The following is a 21,099-nucleotide window of genomic DNA, read 5'->3' as shown; positions in this document are numbered from 1 at the left end:
TTCCAGTATTCTTGCCTGCAGAAATCCACAGACAGAGGACCTTGGCACGTTACAGTCCATAGCATGGCAAAGAGTTGGAGCCTACTGAGCGACTAACTTTCTTTTCAGTAAAAAATACAAAAGGTTAAAAAAAGTAGCAAAGATACATATTAAAAAAAGCTTCCTTGAATAACATCCCTGTGGTGTCTTATCTAACAGTGTGATATTGTACAGAATCAGGTTTAATTCTCTAGTTAAATAGCGTTGAAGTACCCTGCTTGACCACATGAAACATTTTCATTTGTCCAAGGCAACTGAAACTTCCACGGGTTCTCATAAGACAAGCTGCTCCCATTCTCCAACTGTGGAGGCAAGGCCAGAGTGCACCTATGCCCCTCCTATGTGCTTCGGCCCAAAGGCTCAGGCCTCTCCATCCCACACTCACTCTGGCAAAGAAGAAGATATCCAGGAAGTCCAAGTTCCTCCTGGTCTTCTCTTTCTCTAGCTGTCCCTCGTTCTGCAGGTGAGCCTTCCTCTCCTTGATCACTGCATCTGTCCCGGAACAGCGGTTCCCAGCCAGAGATGAAGACTCTGGGGTCCCAGATGCAGCCCCACCATAGCTCCCAATTCTTATCTCTATATGGCAGTAGCACATGTGTGTTGAGGTGTGTGTCCCATAAGATGGGTAATAATGTGTCCATGTGTCTGCAAGAGGGAACAGGCTTGGCTGTAGAAGGGAGTTTCAGCACGTGACAATGTGTTTGTGCACTCTAGTGCGTAATGTGCGTGTCTCTGGGATTGAGCGCATTGTTCTAGGGGGCTGTGTCTGATGGGTGTTTGACGGATATATCTGCTTGAGAGTGAACTGTGGATTGAGCTTGGTGTGAGTATGTACAGATGAGAGAAAGGTGGACTCACCACCATCAGTTGGACAGAGTTGGTCATGTGCCTGACACAGGGCTTCAAGATGTCATGGAGGAAGGCTGGGGTCAGGATTCACCCATACTGGAACCACATCTGCCCCTCCAACAGGAGAAAAGCATTCCCTGGACCACAGACGGGTGTGTAGGGGGGTCAGGGAGACTGGATCAGAGGGGTGACTGAGGACTACATAAGAGGAACCAAGATTGTCAGAAGGAAGTATGTGACAGGAAAATGCAAGAAGGCCATTATATTTCCAAAATGTGAATTTCCAAAATGGCTATGCCTTTGAGATGTGACAATTAGAGATAAAGGTTGAAAAAGAGTGGGAGGAAAAATTATTCATGGCAGAAAATGAGCAACTATGCTCAGTATTTTGTAGTAAGCTATAAGGGAACGGAATCTGAATCCCTGTGCTGTACACCTAACAGTGCGGACCAGGGGAAATCAACGACAGGGCAATAAAAGTTTTTTAAAATCAGGTATAGAAATTCATTTATATTTGAGATATAATCACACTCGGAAAACATTTAATAATCTCTATCCTATGATAGTTGTTATGAATTATTCATTGTTCAGAAAAAAGTAAGAAAAGCAAAACATCTCACAAGTTTTATCCATAGTGATAGGTCATGAAACAATCTCCTCCTTTCTACTATATGAAGAATAATATTGGGCAGCTTATAGGGCTATTTTTTAATTAAAAACCTATTTATTTATTTCAGTATGTTTGGTTGTGCTGGGTCTTCGTTGCTACATGCAGGCTTTGTCTATTTGTGGCGATTGGGGGAGACATGTGGCACTTAACAAGAAGAGTTTATGTTATTAGGAGTGCTTGTTATCTCTTATTCTTTAGATCTAAGAAAATACTTCCGAGGGTTGTTGCTACTATCATGATTACTTTTAATAATAATAATACTAGGAGCTGCCTTCCCTTCCTGATGACTCTCCACTATCAATCTGTCTCACCCCTCGTGAACTTGCCTCCCATCCCTGACTCTCTCAGGCTTCAAGGATGGCTGGTAGAGAGTCACGTACTGATGCTTAAGGGCCAGTCTCTGTCAGAATTTCCCAGACCCAGGCACATGTACCCAAGAGGGAAGATTTGCTCCTGCTGTCTTGTGGGTTTCATTTCACCTGTCCTTCTCAGGACCACCTTCATGTTTTCAGGATCAGAGATCACTGGGCTAACCTTGCTCTCCCAGAGAAAGTGAAGATGAATACATGGGAATTTCTCTATCCTTTTCAGCAGTTGTAGCTGTTTCTGTTCCTTTGGAACTATAACAAGAGCAAAAAATCAAAAATGGAAGCAACTCTGTTTTAAGGTCAAGTGCTTGAGGCAAGCCTGAATGTTTGCACAGGCATGGCGAGATGGTTTGGACTGTATCCACAGAGGTCACAGACTAGAACTGCTGAGCCAGACTCTGATCCAGTTTCTAATATCTCTCCAGAACTTGGCCTAAGATCTGATTTAGTTTCCATGTTTGTTTCTCACTCAGAACTACCATTAGAACTTTGTACACAGTGAAAGCCTGACAAATGTTCAGGGATTCACTCCATGGAGTACAAAACATCTTCATAGACTTATGGAACGCTTAAGGCAATCCTGTATGGGGGGGGGATTATTACTTGATCTTGTTTCATTGAAGAATGAGGAAACCCATGGAAAGGATATATACCCAGGTGAACTGCATTTCAACCCAAACCTGCTGACCCCAAGGTGTCCCTTCCCAGGATTCCCAAGACTCCCTGGGTGCCTCTCTTATCACATTTCCATTCAATGTTCTAAATGCTCGGCATCATGTTGACAGGCTTGCCTTTCATAAATATCATCCCTGTTTTTAGAACGAGTGTAGAGCATATTCATGGGGATTAAGCCTCACTTTTCAAAGAAGCAATAAGTTCATTAAGAAGGTGAGTACATGTAGGAGTGATGAGTGCATTTTAATTTAAACAAATATTAAACATTTTAACAAAATTCTGTTTAAAAGTATCAGATAGAATCAGACCTAATGTAAGAAAGAAGGAAGCACAAAAATAAAGCTGGGGCTCAGGGCCATCTCACAGAGCCCAAGGGCAGGGACAGCCAGGGTGTGATAGGGGAGAACCAGGGACTGGAGGGCTGCCACGACTGCATCTCCCATTCTTTCTCTTTGTACATTCATGCTGTCATCCCTCTGCAAGTGTCTAAGGAGGCTCTACCTTGAACAGAGGAGTTGGTAGGAGTTGGTAATACAGTCATGAATCAACAGACACAGTCCCTGTCCTTGCACAGCTGGGTCTGGGTGGTGGAGAAGGTTTCTCCATTCTGCCACACTGAAGCCTGAGGGGCCCTGTTGAGTCCTATTCCAAGACACTGATTCTAATATCATGGCCAAGGTGTCCACCTGTTACAATCAACTGTGGCTGGGGTGAATAGGCCTTCCAAAGGCCCACCCTCTGTGAGGGAAGAGATCTCGGAGCAAGTGAGCTGAGCAGATATCCTGTAATGATTCCACCACGGTGGATGTCAAGTACATGAAAGAGTAGGTGGGTAGATGAGCTCAGTTATTCATTTATTTGATATCTATATGTTGAGGACTTTGGATCAATTGCCATCCTAGGAGCAAGATATTCTGCAGTGAGCAACAGAATCCCTGCCATCATGGAGCTCTATTCTAGGGAGGGCTGACAATCCTGCCCTGAACTGAACGATGTTCTGCTTGAATGCATTATGAGGGCTGCTCTGTGCTCCAGAGTCATGACCGCCATTTGGTCTGCTTGTTCTTCTGACCCAGTGTAGGGACTGACCTTTAGGAGCCTCTTAACCACTCTAGCTATGTTACCTAGCTTTCTTGGATCTCCTCTGGTTGGCCCAGAGGACCTGGATGTCTTTTCTGATTGCTTGGTGCCTAAGAAAGCCAGATGCCTGCAAATCCTTCTTCCTGGGCATGTCCTTTGTTCTACTCAATTAAGTTGGCATTCTAATTCCTAACTGTGCCAGTAACACAGGTATTGAAAAAAATTCTGCATTGTAACAGCTAGAAATATTTGGTTGCAGTTGTTATATTAGACCAGCAGAAATTGGGAGAGGATTGGCACCGTGTGTGTTTGTGTGTTCGTTGTTCAGTCATGTCCTACACTTTGTCTGACTTTGTGGACTGCAACTTGCCAAGCTCCTCTGTCCCTGGAATACTCCTAAGTATTGCAATTCTCCAATATACTCCCAAGTATAATGGAGTGGTAGCTGTACCCTTCTCCAGGGGATTTTCCCGTTTCCGGGATCAGACCCAGGTCTCCTGCATTGCAGGTAGATTCTTTACCACCCAAGCCATTATGGAAGCACCATGAGTAATACAATTGGCATGAGAAAAAAAAATCTACTTACAGAGTCTATATATTATGTAACAGCCATCAGTGAAATGGGAAGATCAGTGAAAGTGTTTTAATGGTTCCATGTGTCAACGCTTAGCTCAGAAAAGTGATATTTGCAACCCAGACACCCCCACAGTTTCTCAAAATCTAAATAATCTGGAAATCTACTACAACAACTTCCGTGAACAAACTGGGCTTTGGCTGTCTCTCTGTGGCAGATTCTAACAGTCCCCATCTTAGGTCCACTCTGCTGATAATGACTGAGACTCCTCCTCTTGCAAAAAGAATGGCCCCAGAGTGTGCCCTCACCCCCTTTACCCCCCAGCCCCGCCCTGCCACGGGGCTGAGTGCTGGCTCATTCAGTGGGTAGATGCTGTGCTTCCCCAGCCTGCAAGCACCTCATTTCTCTCTTCCTCTCTCTCTCCACACACCTGGACTGAGCATCCCTCCAGGTCAGTTTCTGTGCAGAGCACAGGGGTACAGGAAGGGAATGACGCCTCTGCCCCAGGAAACTCACAGCACAGTGTATGAGGGAAGAATGCCCAGAGAAAACCAGACCCAATTTAAGGAGCACGAGTCAAATATCAGCACCCTTTGCTTAGAGGCCATGCTTGAAGCTGATCAGTCTGTCTGGGAATGTCAGTTTTAAGCAAAGTCCTGCATTCCACAAAATCAAGCCAGTTGGCCCGCTCTACCTGACCTAACTCCCCACGCAGCAGGTGAGCCTCTTTTCCTGTGACATGACGCCATCTTAGATTCCTGTCTGTTGACTCCACACTCAGTGGACCCACAGGGCTCATCCATCAGACTAATGTCTGTCCTCTCAGGCAAACTCAGGTCCAAGCATGGAGGGTGGGATTGAGGAATGCCGGAGTCCCGCTCCAGCTGGTCCAGGGGTCCCCAAGGGATGAACGGCGTTGGCGAAAGGAAAAGAGACAGAGTTTTTTTTTTTGATGGCCTAAAGACCACACTCTTTATTGCTTTAGTCTCTATTTATATAGCATAAGATCTTCTATGTAATGACTGTTACAATATTTTTCCATTTAGATCAACATCCCCTGATTCTAACATGTGTTAAAAGTTTTTTCTTAGTCTATTGTCACATTTTGGTTACATGTTTCCCCCAAAACCTATTTTTATATTACTGAAACATAATCTATAAATCATATTATTCCATCTGCTTATTTTGTACAGCCTGCTACTACAGTGAGTACAGCGTCTTGCTTCAATGACTAAAAACTATAGTGATGGCTAAGGGCAAAGTTTTTCATAGTACAGCCATTGTCAGTGGTGGCTTGTTTACCATCTACCCACATACCACAAGACTATTTCTGGCAAGGGGAAATCTTTTGAAGTTTACCTAGATACTATTTACAATACAATTTATATATATCTTTTCTGTTTGTGCTTAGATTTTGAGGGGAAAAGGCAATTGGCTTAGTTTCTGTAGCTTTCCCTGATACATGACCCAAGTTTTCCAGTCACCAATAACAATTTCCTCATGAGGCCAGGTCACAATAGGCTTAGGGCTTGTTTTCCAAATGATCATGACCTTATTCCCTGGCTGAATGTTAGGGACCCACCAGTCAGGGGCCTCAGTGGGTTTAATCATTTTTGGAATATTTCTCTGGGGCAAGGGATCATATTTCTTTTTATTGAACTCTCATGATCTTATCATGGAAGCCCCTACAACTCCAGCCATCAAAGAATGAAATAGAGTTAGCCACAACAAAAGCATAGAAACAGGAAGGAGGGAAGGTTCCGATCCTGGAGAGAAACCGCTTTGCAGTTTCTTCTTGATTGGTGCCGTGACTTTGTCATCTGGCAATAGATCCAGAACGGCTCCCAACAGAGAGAAAGAAACACAGCTAGCTACAAGAGAAGCATAGAAACAGGAAGGAGCAAAGGTTCCGATCCTGGAGAGAAACGCTTTGCAGTTTCTTCTTGATTGGTGCCGTGACTTTGTCACCCGGCAGTAGTTCCAGAACGGCTCCCAACAGAGGAAGGGCAAGGAAGCATCTGGAAGCCTGTGAGAACAGCTGAAGGTGCTCACCCTGGGGAGCGGGGAGACTCAGGAAGGAAGAGCTGTTGTCCTCAAAGGGCCAGGCTGCCAGGACAGTCGGAGATCTCCCTGAGGAAGGGGTGTCTGACAGACCCGAGGACACTAGCCCAGGGCCTGTGAGGAGTGAGCTCCACAGACAGGGTGAGGGGCCAAGACCTGAGAGGTTAGCTGGCTTTCCCCTGGGAACCATGTGACTGTTACACAAGACTTTGTCCTGTGGGCTTGCTGACCATAACCATGCTCTAAGAACCTGAGCCATTCCTGCCCTCCCAGTCCCCTGTCTTTCCCCCTCCTAACTACCTCCTGGTTGTGACTGAGGTTAATTAACAACCCATTAAGCACATTTTTATAATCACATTGCAATGACTGGTTAGTCACTCAAGGCTTTTCTGGGTCTTCGTGACCCCACGGACTGTAGTCCACTAGGCCTCTCTGTCCATAGAATTTTCCAGCCAAGAATACTGGAGTGGGTTTCTATGCCCTCCACCAGATGATCTTCCTGACCCATGGCTCCAACCTGGGTCTCCTGCACTGCAGGTACCTTCTTCATTGTCTGAGCCATCAGGGAAGCATGACCTATAATCGCCTTGGAATGATTGGTTTTGCAACATCAATATATAATTACCTCTCCATTCAAATACTTGAGAATTTCAATGAAGTTGTATCCTTGATCTTAATTATGGTGTTTTCCTACTAATAGGCATACTTTGAGCTGCAACCAGAAAATGTGCTCAACTTGGACTACACCGCTCACTTTCCATCATCCATAGAGGATCCAACACCAGTTTCAGTCCTACTTCACTGAAGTATTACACTTGTAACAGGAGTAGTTTTAGGAATTCCCTTTTATACTATGATAGAAAATCATTATTTAATTAACGATTTTACACTCTGCTTGAGAGCCTTTAATACACTGTTTGTTGCAATCTGTTCTTAAACAAAAAAATGATATTTTAAAACTTGTTGCTTTCTTCTGAGAAAGCTTTAGCTAGACTTACCAAGGAAAAAAGAAAAAAGAAGTTACAAGTGATATCACAGAAATACAAGGTACATAAGAGAATACAATGAACAATTACATGCCACCAAATTTGATGACCTAGAAGAAATAGATAAATTTCTAAAATCATTCAACCTACCAAGTCTGAAACATGAAGAAAAGAGAAAATCTAAACTTACTGATTACTACTAAGGAGACTGACTCAGTAATCAAAAACCTTCAATAAACCTTCAATAAAAATTTGTCTAGGACCAGACAGCTTCACCTGTGAGTTTTACCAAACCTTTGAAAATAATTCATACCAATCCTTTTCAAACTCTTCTCAAAATAGACTAGGTGAGAACACCTCCAAACCCTTTATATGAGGTCAGTATTACCCTGGCAACAAAACCAAATAACGATATCTCAAGAAAAGAAACTTTCAGGCCAATATCTGATGGACATAGATACAAGCATCTTCAAAAAAATATTAACAAACTGAATTCAACAATAATTTAAAAGTTGGAAGCATGAAAGTCCCCACATACCCAAAGCAATCTTGAGAAAACGAACAAATCTGGAGGAATCATGCTCCCGGACTTCAGCCTATACTACAAAGCTGTAGTGATCAAAACAATACAGTATTGTCATAAAAACGGACACATAGATCATTGACATAGAACAGAGATCCGAGAAATAATCCCACACATATGTGGTTGGTTAATTCATGACAAAGGAGTCAAGAATATACGGTGGGGAAAAGACAATCTCTTTAATAAGTGATGTTGGGATAACTGGATAGTACAATGCAAAACAGTGATGCTGAACCACTATCTTACACTTAATTGAAAATAGATTAGAGTCTTGAATATAAGCTCAAAAGATGCTAAAACTCCTTAGAAGAAAACATAGGTGATAACCTCCTTGACATCAGCCTTGGCAATGATTTTTTGGATTTGACAACAAAAGCAATATAGCCAAGTTGGATATAACATGTAAGTCGTACTGAAAAGATTCTGCACAACAAAGAAAGTGATCCACAAAATGAAGAGTCAACCTTCCACATGGGAGAAAATATTTGCAATTCATATAACTGATAAAGGGTTGGTCTACAAAATGGATAAAGAATTCATAAAATTAATAGCAGAATTATATATCTGATTAGAAATGGGTAAGGATCTGGATAGGCATGTTCTAAAAGAAAACATATAGATGGCCAACAGACACATGAAAAGGTGCGCAGTATCAATAATCATCAGGGAAATGCAAGTTAAACCGCAGTGAACGATCACCTCACAACTGTTAAAATGCTTATTACCAAAAAGACAAGAAATGTGTTAGCAAGGATATTGAGAAAAGGGAACACTAGTGCACTATGTGTGGCAATGTAACTTGGTGAAACCACTGTGGAAAATAGTATATTTATACCAGCCAAAAAAACCAGAAACAATCTAAGTGTTAATTGATGGAGGAATGAATAAACAAAATATTTATAAATGGATAAAACATGTATATATATATATATATATATATATACACAGAGAGAGAGAGAGAGGCTTCCCCAGTGTTTCAGCAGTAAAAAATCTGCTTGCAATGCAGAGGCCACAGAAGACATGCGTTCAACCCCTGAGTTGGGATGATCCCCTGGAGGAGGGCATAGCAATCCACTCCAGTATTCTTGCCTGGAGAATCCCCATGGACAGAGGAGCCTGGTAGGCTACAGTCTACAGGGTCAGTTCAGTTCAGTCAATCAGTCGTGTCCGACTCTTTGCAACCCCATGAATCGCAGCATGCAAGGCCTACCTGTCCATCACCAACTCCGGAGATTACCCCAACTCATGTCCATTGAGTCAGTGATGCCATCCAGCCATCTCATCCTCTGTCGTCCCCTTCTCCTCCTGCTCCCAATCCTTCCCAGCATTAGGGTCTTTTTCAATGAGTCAACTCTTCGCAAGAGGTGGCCAAAGTATTGGAGTTTCAGCTCCAACATCAGTCCTTCCAATGAACACCCAAGGCTAATCTCCTTTCGGATGGACTGGTTGGATTTCCTTGTAGTCCAAGGGACTCTCAAGAGTCTTCTCCAACACCACAGCTCAAAAGCATCAATTCTTCAGCGCTCAGCTTTCTTCACAGTCCAATTCTCACATCCATACATGACTACTGGAAAAACCATAGCCTTGACTAGTCGGACATTTTTTGCCAAAATAATGTCTCTGCTTTTTAACAGGCTATGTAGGTTGATCAAAACTTTCCTTCCAATGAGTAAGTGTCTTTTAATTTCATGGCTGCAATCACCATCTGAAGTGATTTTAGAGCCCCCCAAAATAAAGTCTGACACTGTTTCCACTGTTTCCCCATCTATTTGCCATGAAGTGATGGGACCAGATGAAGTGATCTTAGTTTTCTGAATGTTGAGCTTTAAGCCAACTTTTTCACTCTCCTCTCTCACTTTCATCAAGAAGCTTTTTAGTTCCTCTTCACTTTGTGCCATAAGGGTGGTGTCATCTGCATATCTGTGGTCTGTTGGGCCTCAAGGAGTAAAACATGACTGAAGTGACCGAGCATATATGTATATATGGGATGTAATTCAGACATAAAAGAGGAAGGATATCTGGCTATTTGTGACAACATGAATGAAACTTGAGGGCATTATGCTAACTAAAATAAGTCAGACCAAGAAAGATATCATCTCACTTAAATGTCTAATCCAAAATGCAATAAAACTACTGGACTTACACAGAAAAAATTGGAGGTTGCCAGAGATGGGAGATGGGGCTTAGACAAAATGGGTTGAGTCAAAACGTTCCAACTGTCAGTTATAAAATAAATAATTCCTGAGGTGTAGGAGATGCAGGAGATTCTGGCTCGATGCATGGGTCGAGAAGATCCCCTGAAGAGGAAATGGAGACCCACTCCAGTGGGTTAGACTTATGCTTTGTATTCATTATTCGTAATTTAAATGATGAGCAAGATCTGCAAAAGATAGGACAATCATTTAAAACTGTGCCTATCAGTTCAGTTCAGTTCAGTTCAGTCGCTCAGTCATGTCCGAATCTCTGCGACCCCATGAATTGCAGCACGCCAGGACTCCCTGTCCATCACCAACTCCCCGAGTTTACCCAAACCCATGTCCATCGAGTCAGTGATGTTATCCAGCCATCTCATCCTCTGTCATCCCCTTCTCCTCCTGCCGCCAATCCTTCCCAGCATCAGGGTCTTTTCCAGTGAGTCAACTCTTCACATCAGGTGGCCAAAGTATTGGAGTTTCAGTTTCAACATCAGTACTTCCAATGAACACCCAGGACTGATCTCCTTTAGGATGGACTGGTTGGATCTCCTTGCAGTTCAAGGGACTCTCAAGACTCTTCTCCAACACCACAGCTGAAAAGCATCAATTCTTCGGGGCTCAGCTTTTTTCATAGTCCAACTCTCACATCCATACATGACTACTGGAAAAACCATAGACTGGACTAGACGGACCTTTGTTGGCAAAGTAATGTCTCTGCTTTTTAACATGCTATCAATGACAACCCACTCCAGTACTCTTGCCTGGAAAATCCCATGGACGGACGGGCCTGGTAGGCTGCATTCCATGGGGTCGCTAAGAGTCGGACACGACTGAGCGACTTCACGTTCACTTTCACTAGGTTGGTCATCACTTTACTTTCAAGGAGTAAGCGTCTTTTAATTTCATGGCTGCAGTCACCATCTGAAGTGATTTTGGAGCCCCCCAAAATAAAGTCTGACACTTGTTTCCACTGTTTCCCCATCCATTTCCCATGAAGTGTTCTTTGCTAAATATTGGAAATATAGCACTAACAGACATACCATTCCTGACAGGCTTCTGTATTTTAAAAAGGACAACAGAAATAAGGCCAATCTTCTGAAAGATTTTATATTAAATAGGGGAGGTAATCTTAATCAAAACAATAAACATTACCTCTACTCCAAAATGGGTGTGTTAAGGTAGGAAAGCCTGATAATTGTATAACACTTAAACCTTTCTCTTCCGATGGGCAATTCTTAACAATATGTTCATTAGTAATGACTTATTATTAGTTGCCTGCATGCTCAAGGATGCCTGTCGCTCGGTCGTGACCAACTCTTTGCGACCCCCCGTGGACTATAGCCCTCCAGGTTCCTCTGTCCATGGGATTTTCCAGGCAAGAATTCTGGAGTGGGTTGCCATTTCCTCCTCCAGGGATCTTCCTGACGCACGGATCAAACCTGTCTCCTGCGGTCTCCTACACTGCTGGTCGGATTCTTTACCACTGTACCACCTGGGAAGCCCTGTGACTAGCTATTCCTATTTAATGAGCCGTAGCAGTCCTAATATTAATGGTGCAAAAAGTTTTAGGGTTACATACCTCCAGAAAAAATCGAGTTTATTGTCTTCGATGGAATACCTATACTAATTGCCAAAGTTGTAACATTATTAAAGAATCATTATACTCATGAGCTTCCTCTGTATTAATATTTATCATTACTCAGTTCTATTGCTTGCCTTAATATTAACACATGGAATTCCTCTACACATACCACATCCAGTAATTAATATAAAATTAAGGATATGGTTTATTCTACCAAAAACAAGTTAGCTCTGTACTCCATCCTAAGGTCAGGATGAGCTTCAAATTCAAAATATGCCTACAATTGGTACATTAGGAGCAGCTGGTGGGGCAGTGAAGGGACTGAATTCACGCTAGAGATTTCAAGGAGTGCATGGACCTGCCAATATCTTGATTTTGGTCCAGTGATATTGATTTCATACTATGACCCCAAGAATTATAGCACAATAAATTTATATTGTTTTAAGTCACCAAGTTTCTGGTAAATTGCTACAGTTCTCCTGTGAAACTAATAAAGGTAGGATGGTAATTCTTTCTCTGAATACCTCACACAGGTATTCATTCATTCATAGTCATTCATTCACTCAAAAATTAATATCTTTTGAGTTCACGGTTTAGTGTCTTGGACAGAAAAAATGAATTAGTTCAATAATATATGGTAAAGGATGTACTGAAGGCATGAAGAGTAGGCTTGGGCCACCTAGGGAAGGAGAAAATTAAAAAATAAAGAGGTCTGGAGGATGGATGGGAGAACATCAGTTGGCAAACACTAGGAAAATTTTCCAAGTATTGGCAAATCCATGGATGTCATACATGAAAAAGCGAGAGGTGAGGACATCATCTTCAACTCAGCAACGCCTCTCACTTTTCCCATGAATATCTCCTTCAAGGTCATATTCAAGGCCCGTAACACGGAAAGTAAAACACCATTCATTTCAGGAAGGATTTTTGGAAGCTTTCCCAAAGGGGCCCCATTTCCTACAGACGTGCCCTTTGAACTATTTAACCCCTTACTCCCAAGACCCTCCTCCTTTACCCATCCTCATGACAGAGGATTTAATACACAACCCGTGAGGCCAGAGTTCTTTTCTTTGTCCCCTAAATCCTGAGCTCTGTCCAAACTCCAGGGCATGTAACCGCTTACACTCATTCCTCTCCACTTTCACCTTGTTCTTGGGCTGCCTTCCATCCCCCTCTGTGCCCCCACACAAGGACTCTTGGACCCTGACTCTTTCCCTCACTTGGCTCAGCACTAGCTTTTCTCCCACAGCATAGGGGCAGTGAGGGAAAGACTTTGAAGTGGGAGAAGCTGGATTTGAATTCTGGTTGTTACCCTTTCCCTCCCTCAGTCCTTGGCTTCTTCTATATAGCTGGGCTCAAAATGCTTGGTAATAGCTAACATTAGTGATCACCTCCTACATTAAAGGAACTAAGCAAAGAACACTATATGTTTTATCCCACAAGGATCCTACAAGACAGATTAAAATAATCCCCATAGTCAAGGCAAGAAAATGAATGCACTAAGAGGCTAGTTTCCCCCCAGGGTCACTCTGTTGCTAAGAGGTAGAACCAGGATTCAAACCCAGGCAGTCTGGCTCCAGACACTTTGCTGTTAACCATGAGCATAAAAAGATAATGAGTGGGTTGAGCCACTGTCCATACATGAATGCAGCCTAATTTTCCAAGGGTGTTTCATGTTTGATGTGTTTTCCAGTGATCCAAGTAGCAGGAGAGTCTTTCAGGTTATCAACTCCAAGTACTGGTATAAATGCAGCCTCACTACTCAGGGCTGCCTTTGTGAGAAAGTGTTGGGCAAACCTGTGGTTAGATGTAGCAATCACTGAAAATGATGTTTATTGAGAATTTTCAATGAGCTTGTTACAAAGTGAGGTTATTCAACTGTAGAGCATGAGTTAAATTCTTTAAAAAAATTATGTCAGCTGTAGTTAATATTTCATAACCAGTAAACATTTTTTCCATTCATTTGGTACCCACCTAACCCAACCAAGGACTCCTTGAAAGTTGTCACTAGCATTCTATGTCCTTATAATCTCCATAACCTGGACCAGAAGACAGTACCTACTGATGATCCTCAAGTAATACTTACTGATTTGATAAATGAATGAAAGAGGGAGGAAGTGTAACTTTGGACTAGTCAAATCATAATCTTCAAGAGACTAGGGTCAGTTTTTAGTGCCATATTTTAAGAAGGAAGTTAATATTTTAATTTCAGGATGCTTCCTGGTTCAGGTTATAGGCAACAGAAAGGTGGAAGAGGGAATGTAGTCAATCCTCAAGTCAGCAGCTTGAAGTGATTGCTGCTGTGGGGAGGTCACAGGCACTTCTTGTTCTCTGTATTTGAGAAAGCTGGGTTTGATGCTGATGCAAGTTATCATATCTTGTTTACGTCTACACTCATATGAAGACGGCAAGTTCCAGGAAAAGTCTTTCAAGCCTAAATATTTGCTTGCTTTCCCCATGCACTGGAAGGCACAGAACAATTCTGTTTATTTTACCTGGGACAATATGTATCACCCCTGTTGAAGCTGGCTTAAAACTCAACATTCAAAAAACTAAGATCATGGCATCCGGTCCCATTACTTCATGGCAATTATGTAAAGAAACAACAGAAACAGGGACAAACTTTATTTTTTGGGCTCCAAAATCAGTGAAGATGCTGAGTGCAGCCATGAAATTAAAAGATGCTTACTCCTGGGAAGAAAACCCATGAGAAGCCTAGACAACATGTGAAAAAGTAAAGACATTACTTTACCAACAAGGGTATGTAAAGTTAAAGCTATGGTTTTTCTTCTTCTTTTTTTTAAATAAATATATTTATTTTAGTTGGGGGCTAATTACATTACAATATTGTAGTGGTTTTTGCATACATTGACATGAATCAGCCATGGGTTGACATGTGTTCCCCATCCTGATCCCCCCTCCCACCTCCCTCCCTATCCCATCCCTCTGGGTCATCCCACTGCCCCAGCCCTGAGCATTTGTTTCATGCATCGAACCTGGAATGGTGTTCTGTTTCACATACGATAATATACATGCTTGAATGCTATTCTCTCAGAACGTTCCACCCTCACCTTCTCCCTCAGAGTCCATAAGACGGTTCTATGCATCTGTGTCTCTTATTCTGTCTCACATATAGGGTTATTGTTACCATCTTTCAAATTCCATATATATGCATTAGTATACTGTATTGGCGGAGAAGGCAATGACACCCCACTCCAGTACTCTTGCCTGGAAAATCCCATGGATGGAGGAGCCTGGTAGGCTACAGTCCATGCGGTCGCTAAGAGTCAGACACGACTGAGTGACTTCACTTTCACTTTTCCCTTTCGTGCACTGGAGAAGGAAATGGCAACCCACTCCAGTATTGTTGCCTGGAGAATCCCAGGGACGGCGGAGCCTGGTGGGCTGCTGTCTATGGGGTCGCACAGAGTCGGACACGACTGAAGCGACTTAGCAGCAGCAGCAGCAGCATACTGTATTGGTTTTTTCTTTCTGGCTTACTTCACTCTGTATAATGGGCTCCAGTTTGATCCATCTCATTAGAACTGATTCAAATGTATTCTTTTTAATGGCTGAGTAATATTCCATTGTGTATATGTACCACAAAAGCTATGGTGTTTCTAGTAGTCATGTATGGACGTGAGAGCTGGACCATGAAGACAGCTGAGCGTTGAAGAATTGATGCTTTTGAACTGTTGTGTTGGAGTAGAGTCTTGAGAGTCCCTTGGACTGCAAAGAGTTCAAACTAGTGAATACTAAAGGAAGTGAATCCTGAAGAAAATCAGTCCTGAATATTCATTGGAAGGATTGATGCTAAAGCTGAAGCTCCAATACTTTGGGTTCCTGATGGGAAGTGCTGATTCATTAACAAAGACCTTGATGCTGGGAAAGATTGAAGGCAGGATGAGAAGGGCTAGACAGAGGACCAGATGGTTGGATGGTATTACTGACTCATTGGACATGAGTTTGAACAAGCTCCACGAGATGGTGAAGGATAAGGAAGCCTGGCGTGCTACAGTCCATAGGGTGACGAAGAGTCGGACACGACTGAGGGATTGAACAAGAACAAATCTATATCACCTCTTTCTGCCTGCAATTAGATACAGAAGTGATAGTGAGAAAGCACAGTGGCCTTTTCTGTACTCTGCACAATGCTGGCAGTAAAAGTGGTAAAGGTTTTAAAGCTGTCTCTGCCATGTGTACCCCAATGTTCATCACAGCACTGTTTATAATAGCCAGGACATGGAAGCAACCTAGATGTCCATCAGCAGACGGATGGATAAGGAAGCTGTGGTACATATACACAATGGATATTACTCAGCCATTAAAAAGAAAACTCGAATCAGTTCTAATGAGATGGATGAAACTGGAGCCTATTATACATAGTGAAGTAAGCCAGAAAGAAAACACCAATACAGTACACTAACGCATATATATGGAATTTAGTAAATCAGTAAAGATAACCCTGTATGCGAGACAACAAAAGAGACACAGATGTATAGAACAGTATTTTGGACTCTGTGGGAAAGGCGAAGGCGGGATGATATGGGAGAATAGCATTGAAGCACGTAAATTATCATATGTGAAACGAATCGCCAGCCCAGGTTCGATGCATGATACCGGGTGCTAGGGGTTGGTTCACCAGGATGACCCAGAGGGATGGGATGGGGAGGGAGGTGGGAAGCAGGTACTGGAAGGGGAACACATGTACACCCATGGTGGCTTCATGTCAAAGTATGGCAAAACCAATACAATATTGTAAAGTAAAAAAATAGATAAATAAATAAATTTTTAAAAAAAGATTTAAAAAAAAGCTGTCTCTTCAATGTTTACAGAATGCTTATACTTTCCAAAGGCTGATGGTATTATTAGAAAAATGAGGTTTGATTCAGAGATGAGGGTGCCTGGCTCCTGTTGTTCTCCATTTACCCAAAGAGACCGCTCTTGGTGAACCTAACGGGTGGGTGGTCGGCACTTGTATTTAAATGTACTTACCAATCCACGGCTTCAGGTATCTGTAGTTAACGTGAGCCTTTGGGTCTGAAAAGTAAGGAGGGAAGATGGATGGGACCCAACTCTGCAGACAGCCTCTAGAGCAGCTGAGGTCTAGACCGTGGGCTCCCTTCCCTTCCTGGTGCTTGTCAGATGGCAGTCAGTCTGAAACCACCAACACTTGCCTCCCTTCCCTGACTGTCTCTGTCCTGGTTGTCACCATGGTCCCAGGAAAGTAGACTCAGTGTTGCAGAGCAGAACACACACAGGACTAAGGTGGTGAATTGCCCTGAAACATAAACTCTGTTCAGTGCCATAGAATGAGACAGAATCTGTGGTTTTTCTACAATCGGTGGTGGTCTGGCTATCTCATGACCCAGGGCAGGCAACAGTGAAAGGTGCCCAACCTAGGCCAGTGTGGACAGGGAACTGGCTCCAGGTGTGGGATCATCTCAATTTGTTTGTAAGAAGAAAAAAGACGTAAAAGAGAAACCAGCCCCACCAGGAGTAAAGCATTTATTAGTAATAAATAATGTTGTCCTTATCTGGCTTGGAATTGGGGGGTGTTTGGAGGAATTCAGGCCTTGGCGTCTGACGTCCCAGTGTCTTATGAAATTTTACACCCAGGGGCATGTACTCAAATGGAAGATTGCCTCCAGCTGAGGGTTGCCCTCTCATCTGATCTCCCCAGGATCACCTTCATGCAGTCAGAGTCGTAGACCACAACAAGGGCCCTTGTGCCCCACAGCCAGCGAACACAGGCTCTCGGGTATTTCTCTACCCTTTTCAGTAGGTGTGGCAGCTCACACTCCTCTTGGAACTGTCACCAGGGGAAAGACAAGTCAACGACTTCTTTCTTTTAGTTCCGGAGCAGGAGTGGAGGTGAAGGCCTGGAAGGGTGTCAGGTGATCACTCTGGATCCATCAGCAGAACTAAGAGTTTAGAACTATTTCTTCTGACCTGGAATCTCATCCAACTTTGCAGGCTGTCCACCATTGTCCTAAGATCAGATTCTGTCCCATGTCAAGTAGAGTTATGGGTCAACACTACAAACTGCCTACAGAATCTTACATCAAAGATAACTACATAGCTTGTGAAACATTTGGAAATAATTTGCACACAGTGACATAATTCCTTGAGCAATTTATGAACATTTGTATCACTTGTTGGGCTTCCCATGTGGCTTAGGTGTTAAGGAACATGCCTACAAAATGGAGACCTGGGTTGATGCCTGGTTGGGAAGATCCCCTGGAGAAAGTAAGCAGTTTTTTCATATTATTTGGCTTATTTAGAGAAGAGATAGATATTTTAAGAGTTGAACTTATATATTAATTTCATTTTGCCATCCTAATCATATATATGTTTGATGCTATCTCAGAATACATGTTAATGTATCTTAGAATGAAAGAACGTTTGCAATGTGTATGTCTAAGTGAAAAAAATTAAATATTACATTGTGTGTGTAATATTATTTTCCATGTTGAGTGTGTGCATAGTTTTAGGACAGATTCTGCAAGTACACATATGAGAATGGTATTGAAATAAGATTTTGATATGTGGATTTTTAATCTCAGTTTCATTGACTAATTGTCAGAAATGTTTGTGCACTTCCCGTCTTGTAGTGGAATCTTTGCAAACTCCTACGTGTGGACCACAAAGGCCTTTCCTTTCTGACTTTACCCTCTCTCTTCTTGCCCTGACAGGCTGGCGATTCCACAGGACCCATTGCTCTGCCTCCAAGATGCTGCTGCCAGCACTCCTTGCCCTGGATCTACCTGCTCATCTTCCAGGTCTTTGCTCATGTTCTTCCCTCTACCAGGTGGCCCGTCATCTTTACCACAGAGCAACTGCCTCTCCTCAACATTGGAGACTCAGTTTGCTTTGTTACCTCTGGATTTCTTCTCACCAGTTGATCCCAGGCATGTTGCATTTAGTCACATCGTCTTTACTTCAATGGCTTCTGTGTAACTCAGAGCAACCCTCTGCTCTTTGGTATCTCATCTCTGCCTGCATCCTTCTAGTATCAAGACTCACCAGCTCTGAGGCAATTTGTCTACCCTGCGTCATGTTCCTTCACTGAGCTTGTGTGTACTGAGCAGTAACTCTGTGCCAGACACAGGTGGAAGGCACTAAACTAGGATGCGGCTCTAGATGCTTGTCTGTTTGGAGCCTGCAGGTTAGTGAAATAGACTGAGAGATCAAGTGGCCATAAGAGAAGGGCATCATGAAAGTGTGATGGACAGAAGCCGTAGGCTATGGGGAAGCTTTAGGGAAGGGGGCCCAACCCAGAGCTGGATGTTAGAAAAGCCTTCTTGCACTTGCTCTTTCTTTGACTCATAATTTACCAAGATGCTTTCAGGATAGAAAGGTAAACCAGAGGCAAGATTTCCCAGAAGAAGCTCATAGATATGATCTTGCAGAGAGAAATAGCTGTATCTAGTTAGCACTGACATGTGGGAAGGACATCCAAGGGAAAAAGAGTGTCCTCTCCTCTCCTGGGAGACCCACGATGAAAATGATTTGGGCCTGGAGCTTGTGAGACACTCATATGAGGGATGAGATCATTCCGGGCAGAGGGCACACGGGAGCTGAGTCTCAGAGGCTGGAATGCACAGGCTGGGGGGAGGACCTTGAGTAACCTGGGGTGCAGGAGATTAGGAAGGAGAGAGAAGAGAGGTACTGGGCCAGCCCGCATGGGGCTTGGGCTGCTTCTAGTTCTTGTCTTTGGCTCCACTCTGCCCTAATCGTGCTGCAGAGAAAGAGAGGCCTCAGATCCGTTCAATCTGTGATTACCTCCTAACCTTGTTTAAGCCACAGACCCTCGGTGAGCCATTTCCATGTGGCCCTGACTTTGCTCTGAGCTCCCGCGCCCCCCCGGGGCAGTGGTGCCCTGCTGGGTGGGCAGGTGCTGCCCCTCCCAGCCTGCAAGCTGCTCCCTTCCCTCCTGTCTGTCCCTTCACACAGAGGACTGACATCGCTCTGTGCAGGCTCCGTTTTGGGTGCTGAGGGTGAGGGGGATTACAGGCTCAGTTCCAAGAGCTCATCGTCCAGAGAGAGGACACCAAACAGGCAGTTCTCCTCACCTGGCCCCATCAAGGGATCTTCGCTCCTTTGTGTGGCCTCTGGTGTGGGTTTCTGGCACTGACCTTACGGGACTAAAAAATCTCTTAGTCTGAATGAACCAAGCTGGTTTGTCCCCACACCTGTCATAACCCAACCCAGCCAGTAAGCCTCTTTTCCTGTGACTTGACACCTTCTTAGATTCCTGTCTGTTGTCTCCACACACAGTGAACCCACAGGGCTGATCCATCACACTGAGCACATCTGTGCTCTCAGGCAAGCACAGGGCCAGGTATGAACTTGCTGAGTGTGACCATGCTCTAGATCTCCAGCCCTCCCGACCTTCCCACTCCCCCATCCAGCTCCATCCTACCTCCCGCTTGTGTCCATAGAGCCAGTGGGAAGGAGGAGACGGGAAGTGATGAAGGGCTTTGAGCAGCCACTGTCTGTGTAGGTAGAGCTGTGGTGCCTTGAGCAGAAGCAGAACCAGGCCGAGCAGAGAGATCACCTGTAGGAGCCCAGAGACACTGTCCAGAGCTCTGGATGGGCTCAGTGCAGAGACACTCATGGTGCAATGGCTTCTGGGTCACTGACTGTCCCTGACTGTGGCTGACCTCCCCTGAGCACCCAGACTGATCTGGGAGGATCTCCCCGCCCACCTGGGGGAGGGTGAAAGTGAACACAGAACTCAGACCTGGGCCCCTTGATTTGCTACTGTTTTTTATTTTTGTTTTCTTAAACCAATCTCTCTTTTGTTCCAAAATATAAGTATTATAAAGAAAAGATAATACTTATAACTTGATCTTGGAGTTTGGGTTGTTTTGGGATAATGGAAACTATCACATGCTTACATTTTTGAAATCTTTAGACAGTTTGAAATAAAACAGAAAAGTAAATATTTTTAAAAGCTTCCTGATGACTGAGTCCCTTCAGTGTTCACCTGAAACTATCACACACTGATTATTGAGTGTACTCCAATAAAAATTGGGCTAGTGGGTCAGAGGGTAAAGAATCTGCGTGTAATGCAGGAGACCCAGGTTGATCCTTGGTCAGGAAGGTCCCCTGGAGAAAGGTATGGCTACCCATTCCAGTATTCTTGCCTGCAGAAATCCACAGACAGAGGACCTTGGCACGTTACAGTCCATAGCATGGCAAAGAGTTGGAGACTACTGAGCGACTACCTTTCTTTGATGTTAAAAATACAAAAGGTTAAAAAAAACTAGCAAACATAAATATTAAAAAAAAAGCTTCCTTGAATAACATATCCCTGTGGTGTCTTATTTAACAGTGTGATATTGTACAGAATCACGTTTAATTCTCTAGTATAAATAGCCTTGAAGTATCCTGCTTGACCACATGAACCATTTTCATTTGTCCAAGGCAAC

At 43.5% G+C, this 21,099-nt stretch overlaps 1 pseudogene; it reads right to left on the bottom strand.

Moving 5' to 3' along the window:
- Positions 1-233: 233 nt before the first annotated feature.
- LOC145505296 (taurochenodeoxycholic 6 alpha-hydroxylase-like) lies at positions 234-20,282 on the bottom strand (annotated as a pseudogene).
- Positions 20,283-21,099: the final 817 nt, after the last annotated feature.

This window comes from Giraffa tippelskirchi, chromosome 5 (genome assembly GCF_054371585.1).
Source record: "Giraffa tippelskirchi isolate mGirTip1 chromosome 5, T2T-mGirTip1v1.2.pri, whole genome shotgun sequence".
Classification (NCBI taxonomy): Eukaryota; Metazoa; Chordata; class Mammalia; order Artiodactyla; family Giraffidae; genus Giraffa; species Giraffa tippelskirchi.
This window is presented reverse-complemented; position numbering and strand designations above follow the sequence as displayed.